Raw genomic sequence first — 9,566 nt, forward strand, 5'->3', positions numbered from 1 at the left:
CATTCCTTGTGAAATGCAGGTACAGATATATGAGAAGAGAAAAACCTCCACTAAACCGAACAGCTTGGGAGGGTTCACTTTGAGAGGATGTTCACTGACTATTTGAAATATTGGAGAGACTCATCGCTATCCGGCATGCCCGGGAAGAAAGGAGGGAGCTACCTTACCCTCCCATGCTGCCACAGTTTAAGCCACTCCTGCAGCGGGAGGATCTTGAGCCACCTCGGTACAATATTGCTCCTCCATAGCATCACCTGGCACCACTACAATACAATCCAGTGCCTCCACCATATCATCCAATACCATCAAAGGGCAATCTGGTCCTTCCCCAGTACAATCTAGTCCATCTTCCACGGGATCCACTTCCACCCATGATGGACCCATGCTACATTGAGAGGTACAAAAGACTAAACTCATATACTTTCACAGGGGTATCCTCCTTTGAAGAAGTTGAGTACTAGTTAGCTGAGACAGAGAAAACTTTCACGACTCTTGGGGTGGTTCCCAAATAGAGAATTATACTTGCCACCTACATACTGGTGGGAGAGACAGGTCGCTGGTGGCAGCTCAAGCAGGCCACCCTGCCCGTTCCAGTCACTTGGAAACAGTTTCTGATGGCATTCAATGCAGAATACCTCTTAGAGCACCTCCGATATCTGAAAAAAATGAAGTTTGCACACTTATTCCAATGTGATATAACTGCATCAGAGTATGCCCGAAAGTTCCTAGAGTTGGGTCGGTATTTCCCTGAGAGCATGATGGATGAAGGTAGAAAGGCAAAAAAGTTCGAGTGGGGCCTCCGTCCTGAGATTAGACAGCAACTGTATGTGTTCGAGCTCAGTATTTACTCAGCCGTTCTAGCCAACGCACAGTTAGTGGAGAGGAACCTTCGTATTTTTCCTCCAGTAGTAGGGAATCTTAGGCTCCCAGTTTCACACCGCAGACCAGCACCCATTGCACCTATTCAGCAGAATAAAAGACCTAGGCCAGTGACTCAGGCTCCTCTTTAGATTCCGGTAATAGGATGCAGTAGGACTTGTCAGCAATATGGTAAGGATCACAGGGATTGTTCCTGTTATCACCTCAATAATACTTGTCGTATATGTGGGAGTGCCCAGCACTACGCAAGAGAGTGCTCGGGGAATCAGAAGTAGGCAAGTCCTCCTATCTAGGGCAGAGCTTACAACCTCATTCAGTAAGATGCAGAAGTCAACTCAGACGTGATACATGGTACATATACTATCTGTAATCATCTTGCACATATTTTGATTGATACTGGTGCCTTAAATTCATTTGTCTCATATACTTTTACATCAAACTTAAATATATTACTTGAAAGACTTGATTTTTATTTATGTATACTCCTAGGAGTAGAACACTATTAAAGGAGATTATATACGAAGTTTATATCATAGATATAACAGATAAAAAATTGAGTGTGGATCTAATAGAGATTGACACAATAGACTTTGATATAATCCTAGGAAAAAACTACCTAGCGGCGTATCATGCCACTGTAGATTATTTTCACAAGAAACTTATATTCAACCCTCCTAATGAAGAGTCATTTACAAATTAATAAAATTTTTAAACATTATTCCCTCATTGTAATTTTTCTATTATAAAGTGCTTTAACTCGACTGTTTTCTCTAACTAGGCAAACCTAAGAAAATAAATTTGCATTTGAGAGATTCTACGGATTCTTACCCGAATCGATATTCGAAAATAAATTTACATTCGCGAGCGGCGATAATTTGCCTCGGGTTGGTTTTTTTCGGCCTTTTTTGCCAAATTCGGCCAAATTTGCATCGGTTCCTATGAGAAAACATACTTAAGGCTCTTGGTGGGTCGAAAAAACGTAGAAAATTGAAACTCATCGGCGGTGGGGCTCTCCAGTGCGGTGGCTCCTTCGACTCATGTTGCGGTTGAGTGTTTTACTCCAATCAATCTGTAGAGAAAGAAACGGTGATCACAACAGTGAAAAAATTACATCAAACGGGAATCAGGAAAGGCCTCATCGGAGGCATTTTTCGAGACACCCCGCGGCAGCACCGCCGAGCTTCGGCAGCGTTTTTCGGCCAATTAACTTGTTTTTTCACTCTTATTTGGCCATGAGTGGATTTGAAATTGAATTTCGTGCAAGAGGAGAAATTTTTACCTCGTTTAGCGGTCAGAAATTGCTCCGATGCGGCGGCGGGTGGCAACGGTTTGCTCCCCAGTGGCTGGGCTGTCTTCTCCAGCGAGGGGCTCTAGCGGCTAGGGTTAGGGTTTAGGTGCGGATGAGGTTATTTATACCCATCTGCTTTTAATCAGGACCGTGCATCGCTTTTGATCTAGATTGTTTGATCGTGATTAAATAATGAGCGAATCTGGATCGTTCATCACGATTCAATATGGGTCGTCCGTGCGCGATTCAATTTGGATCGTCCACGCGTGATGCAATCTGAGTTGTCCATGCGCATTTTTAATCTGGGTCATCCCGAATCTCAGCTGTTCGATCGTGCGCACACGGATCGCCCACATGACTCCCCCCGCGTGGCCTCCCGCATCAGTGCCTTTGCCACTTGGCGCGTCCTGCTTGGTTGGGGCTGCTGATCGGGCATCTGACGTGGTGTAACTTTTATAAATTGCGTTTTGACCCCTGTTTTCTGATTTTTATTAAAAAATACTCCCATAATCCAAAGTTTCACCCATTTTTCCCAAAATTGTTTTCAAATTAATCCTTAACAAATTTTACCCCTTTTTTTCATTAAATTAAAACAAACTAAATTAAAACAAAATAAATAAATATATTAAAAAACAAAAATAAAATTAAAAAAAAAATATTATTGGGTGTTACACATATCCTTCAGTGTGTGGATCGTCTTTTCTGATTGTCTATTGGTCTGAGGGTGGAATGCGGTACTAAGGAACAATTTCATGCTCATGACTTGCTGAAAACTATACCAGAACCGAGGAGTGACCAGAGGTCCCTATTAGATACTATTGTCATTTTCACTCCATATAATCTGACTATCTCTTGGATATACATTCTTGCTAGCTTGTTTAAGGGTTCGATCATGTTGATGGTCAAGAAGTAGGAAGACTTGGTGAGTCGGTCAATAATTACCTAAATGGTATCATGTCTCGAACGTGTCCTAGGCAATCCTATTACGAAATTCATTGTGATGTGTTCCCACTTTCACTCTGTAATTTGTAATAGCTGAAGTAGCTCGTATGGGCATTGATGCTCCATCTTGACTTGCTAATATACCAACACTTAGAAACAAAGTCGACAACCTCTTTTTTCATCCTGTTCCACCAAAATCGGAGTCGTATACTTTGATACATCTTAGTGCTTCCAAAATGCATGACAACCTTTGAGTTATAAGTCTTTGTCATTATATCCCTTTTTAGCTCACTGTTACACGAAACACACACCATATTCTGAAATCTAAGTAACCCATTAGCAGAGACTCGGAATTCTGAATTTACTCTCTGTTCTGCATCTTTCTTGAGGGCTGCTAGGGTGGAATTGGCGGATTGGGTTTTATTTATTCTCTATATCAACTCAGGTTAAACAGTCAGGTAGACCAAATATGTAACTCTCTTCAGGTCCTGAAATTATATCTGTTGTGCGAGCTCTATTACCTTGCATTCTGAAATCATTAAGTGAGCTAATATACCTGCACTTTTTCTACTGAGTGCGTCAGCTACCACATTTTTGCTACCCAGGTGATACAAGATGCTACAATCATAGTACTTGAGAAGTTCTATCCATCTTCTTTGACACATGTTGAGATCATTTTGAGTGAATATATGTTTAAGCTCTTATGGTTGGTATAAATCTGAAAAGTCTCCCCATATAAATAACGGGCTAAGTTTTCAAGGTGTGGATAATCGCAGCAAGTTCTAAGTCATGGGTGAGGTAGTTTTTCTCATGAATCTTCAACTGCCTGGACCCATAGCCTATGACATTTATATGCTGCATCAGAATACAATCCAATCCCAAGTAGAAGACATCACTATAAACTGTATATCCACATGTCCTGCTTATCAAGGCCAACACAGGTGCAGTAGTCAACTACTTCTTTAATTCTAAAAAACTCTTTTTACAGTTCTCGTTCCACTCAAATTGGACGTTCTTTTTTGTGAGTCGAGTTGAAGGAGCAACTAGACTAGAAAATCCTTCCACAAACCTATAGTAATAACCTGTCATCCCCAAAAAGTTATGAATCATTTTTTCAGTCGAGTACTGCCTCAACTTTTTCGGGGTTCATTGACACTCCATCCCTTGATATGATATACCCTAGGAAGGTAGTCTACTCAAGCCAGAACCTATATTTACTCAACTTTGCATACAACTTCTTTTCTCTGAGAACCTGCAAAACTTGAGGCATATGGTGAAGATGTTCCTCTCAGCTTTTTGAATAGACCATGATATCATCGATAAATACAATGATGAACTGATAAAGGAATTGTCTGAAAACTTTATTCATCAAATTCATGAAGATGGCTGGTGTGTTGGTTAGTTCAAATGGCATGACTAGGAACTCAAAGTGTCTGTACATGGTTCGAAAAGCTGTCTTTGGAATGTCTTCTGCCTTGATCTTTACCTAATGGTAACCTGAATGCAGGTCTATTTTGGAGAAGACCTTTGCACCCTACAACTGATCAAAAAGGTCATCGATCCTAGGGAGGGCATACTTGTTCTTTATCGTGATCTTGTTCAGTTATCTGTAGTCAATACATAACCTTAACATCTCATCATCATTTCTTACAAATGTGACTCTAGCACCCTAAGGGGACACACTATGTCGGATGAATCCACTATCTTGTAATTCATTGATATGTTTCCTCAACTCCTCCATCTACAGACGACTCATGCGGTAAGGAGTAACCGAAATAGGCTGGGTGTCTGGCTGAAGATCTAGGGTGAATTCAACTTTTCTGTCTACTAGCAGTCCAGGTAATTCATCTGAAGCACATCCAGGAAGTCTCAGACTAGCAGAATCTCTCGAATACAAATTTCTTTTTTAGGTTTGCTTAGTTAAAGAAAACACCTAAGTTATAGTACTTAATAATAGGAAAATTGTCATGAGAGGATAATGTTTAAAGAATTTATTAATTTGTAAATAACTCTTCATTAGGACGGCTGAATACAAATTTCTTGTGAAAATAATCTACGATGCCGTGATACACCGCTAGCTAGTTCATTCTTAAGATTACATCAAAATTTCCTGTGTTAATCTCTATAAGGTCTATACTCAATTTTCTATCTGCTATATCTATGATATAAGTTCTGTATATAACCTCCCTCAGTAGTGTCCTGCTCCCAAGAGTAGATACAAACAACACAGAATCAAGTGTTTTAGGTAATACATTCAACTTTGATGCAAAGGTATGTGAAACAAATGAATGAGATGCACCAGTATCAATTAAAACATATGTAAGATGATTACAGATAGTGTACGTACCATGTATTACGTTTGAGTTGACTTCTGTATCTTACTGAATGAGGTTATAAACTTTGTCCTAGATAAGAGGTCTGGCCTGATTTTGATTCCTCGTGCACTCTCTCGCTTAATGCTAGGCACCCCCACATATATGGCAAGTATTGTTGAAGTGATAGTAGGGTTGGTCCTCATGATCCTTGCTGCAGTGCTTGTAAGTCCTATCGTGTCCTATTGTCAAAATCTGAGAAGGTGTCTAAGTCATTGGCTTAGGTCTCTTATTCTGCTGAACAGGTGCAGTGGGTGCTGATCTGCTGTGTGAAACTGAGGGCCTGAGGATCCCTACTGCTTGAGGAAAAATAAGAAGGTTCATCTCAACTAGCTGCACATTAGCCAAAACAGCCGAGTAAGTACTGAGCTCGAATATGTACAGCTGCTGTCTAATCTCAGGACAGAGGCCCCACTCGAACTTTTTCAACTTTCTGCCTTCATCCATCATACTCTCAGGGAAATATCGGCCCAACTCTAGAAATTTTTGGACAAATTCTGATACAGTCACATCACCCTGGAGCAGGTGTGCAAACTCCATTTTCTTCAGATGTTGAAGATGCTCTACAAGGTATTATGCATTAAAAATCATCAAGAATTGTTCCCAAGTGACTAAAACGGACAGGGTAGCCTACTTGAGTTGCCACCAGCGGCCTACCTCTCTTACGAGCATGTAGGTGGCAAGTATGACTCTCTGTTCAGGAATCACTCCAAGAGTCATGAAGAGCTTCTCTGTCTCAGCTAACTAGTACTCGGCATCTTCAAAAAAGGATGCTCCTAAAAAAGTAAATGAGTTTAGTCTTTTATACCTCTCAATGTAGATTGGATCCATAATGTGAGGAATTGGGTCCCATGAAAGAAGGACTGGATTGTGCTCGAGATGGACTGGATGGCCCTGTGGTGATACTGGATGATACGGTGGAGACATCGGATTGTACTATGGTGATGCCAGGTGATGCGGTTGGGGCACCGGGTTATACTATGGTGGTGTCGGATGGTACTATGGAGGAGCAGGGTCGTACTAGGGTGGCTTATGATCCTTCCACTGTAGGGGTGGCTCAACCTGTGGCAGCGATGAAGGATCAGGTAGCTCCCTCCTTTCCTCCTGGGCCTGCTAGGCAGCGATGAGTCTCTCCAATATTTTAAATAGTCGGTCAACATCCTCTCGAAGTGAATCCTCTCGGGCAACTCGGTTTAGTGGGGGTTTTCCTCTCCTCATCTATCTGTATCTGCATTTCATAAGGAATGTTTGAATGATAATTCATTTTTTTTGTGTTTCATAAGGTTTTTGTGTAAGGAATAGTTTTGAGGAATGCGGCTCTGATACCAACTGTAACAGCTCGAAAATTTGAAGGAAAATAAAATCATAAATTGAATGCGAAAACGAAATAATAGAGTTAAATTTTTTATTTTTTACACAATAATTTAGAATATCCAATAGGGCTACGAGAATAACCCTTCTAAAAGAATAAGCGAAAAATCAAGAAATAAATGAAAAGTAAACAATTAGGTATCCTATAACGACTTTCACTAGTCTTTGAAGAGAGTCCGTGTGGTGAACTATTCACAACCCTCTTGTTGATCAGGATCTGGATCTTGGTTCTCTTGATCTGAAATGGTTAATGAAAGAGTGAGGTACACTAGTCTAGTAAGAATATCACACTACTCACCGATACAGAAATGAAGGTTGGTAAAAATCATAAAAACAACTAATGGAGCTCTAAATTTAAGTAAATTCATTTATCATAAATAAAATTATTTATTACATACTTACCGTAGCGAGATTTCTAAAACTGACCTGTAGAGACAATAGCTCAACAATATCATCATCTCATATTCAAGTAAGTAAGAATAACAACTTTTCATTTTTATAAGAATAACAACTTTCCTTTTTTATCTGCCTATTGGTATCCATTGGAGTCTATAGAGATGTTCCTACTACGCATGAACCATTATTCAATATTGTCAACTAACCAGCCATCTCCATATCTCGTCTGGTATGAGTACCAAAAATATCATCCCTCAATACCTCATCTGGTATGAGGGTAAAATGGACCGTCCACATACCACGTCTGGTATGAGCACCAAAATATCAATCCTCAATACTTCGTCCGGTATAAGGCGATGTTCATGGTAGGGTTCCCTATGTACCCGATCCGTCCACCATCTCCCAAGATATCTAGTAATGCTACCATTCATTCATTCATTTAATTAATGAATTTTCTGTTTATATTTAATTTTTAGTTTTACAATTTAACCATAAGTCAACGTAAGACAAATAATACATGCATCAAGAAAATACAACTAAATCATTTTACCAATTCTAATATATTATCATGCATTTAAAGCTGTAAAATCAATCAATCAGTTAAACAAGACAAGAATAATAAATAATCAATTCTGCCTCCATTAGTAATCTGTAATTAATTCTCGAAATTTTTTAAATTACGCAAAATATCGTATTATTAATAATTAAACTTTAATTCCATAATAGGAAATAAGGTGAGAGATTCTTACTCGAATCAGTGTCCGAAATATTAAACTTTTAACTGCGCTTACTAGCGGTCCCCGAATTTTTTAAATTTTTCTACAGAGATTGAAATACGCTTCACGTACCTAAAAATACTTTAAAAAATTCAAAATCGGTGTTAAAAATATTTTCTGACCAATTTTGAAATTCCGGCACCGCGGCACCGTCGTGCTCTGACGATGGCACTGCCATCTGCAGTGGCATTTTGCCTCTACTTGGCCATTTTTAGCCAGTTTTGGCCGATTTCGGTCCATTTTATACTCATCCATGCGAAAAAATACGTTATGGGGTCTCGATTGACCGAAAAAAGTCAAAAAACAAAAACTTACCGGCATTGAGATTTTTCGATGGTGCGGCTCCGCCGGCTCACCTTCGTGGCTGTGCATTTTTCTTTGATCAACCTGTAGAAAATAGAATAGTGAAAAAATCACACGAGACAGGAATCGGGAAGGGGCTCATCAGAGGCGGTTTTTTATTTTTTTTACGGCGGCGGCACCGAGCTTTACCCATAACTTCTGGCTCATCTTCTGATTCGTTTGCTCTAATTTGACCATGGGGGTGTTCAAATTCAATTTCGAGTGAATATGAGAATTTTTACCTTTTTTAGAGATCGAAGACGGCTCCGGCACGGCAACGGGCGGTGGTCGAATCCCTTCTCTAGTGACTGATTCTTCTTCTCCGGCAGGGGGTTGGCGACTAGGGTTTGGATTCGGTGTGAAGTAAGATATTTATATCCATCTCTCTTAAATCTGGAATGTTCATCGCATTTGATCTTGACCGTTCGATCGCGTTTAAAGAGAAAATGAATATGGACCGTTCATCGTAATTTTATCTAAACTGTACGATCGTGTTTAAAGAGAGAATAAATCTAGACTGTTCATCGCTTTTAATCGCAACCGTACGATCGCACCTAAGGAGGGAATAGATCCAGACCGTTCAAGAGCGTGGGAACGCATCTAAGTCGTCCAATCACAGGTACGTAGATTGCCAGTGTGGCCTCCCGCGTGACACCGAGTCAGCGTGCCTTACCACGCGACGCGTTTTGATTCATCAGGGCTGCTGATTGAGTGGTCCTACATGACACTTTTTTTTAGTTGCGTTTTGACCTCTAGTTTTCAATTTTTCTTTTAAAAATACCATCCGAATCCAAATTTTCACCCATTTTTTTCAAAATTATTTTCAATTTCATCCTCTATCTATTTTTTTTCCTAATTTTACATTAAATAAAAATTTATAAATTTATAAATTAATCTCATACCAAGTTTCGGCACCGGATATTACAAGTTTCACCAACTTCGGGTACGAGACATGACTATCCATAAAGAATGTTACTCTACAATCAATTTAATATTCTAGAATATTTAAGTATTTAAATAGAAAAATTAACTCTTAAGAAAGTTAAAAAAGATATTAAAATATACAATATTTAAGTATTTTTATAATAAAAAAATTATTATAATACCACCACAGTGGTATAAAATTTGCATCGAACGGAGGCCGGGAAGGGTCTCATCGGAGGCAAAAACAGAGGGGAGTTGCGGCGGCCGCGCTAGACT

This window comes from Carica papaya, chromosome 9 (assembly GCF_054855325.1).
Source record: "Carica papaya isolate Zhongbai chromosome 9, ASM5485532v1, whole genome shotgun sequence".
Taxonomy (NCBI): domain Eukaryota; kingdom Viridiplantae; phylum Streptophyta; class Magnoliopsida; order Brassicales; family Caricaceae; genus Carica; species Carica papaya.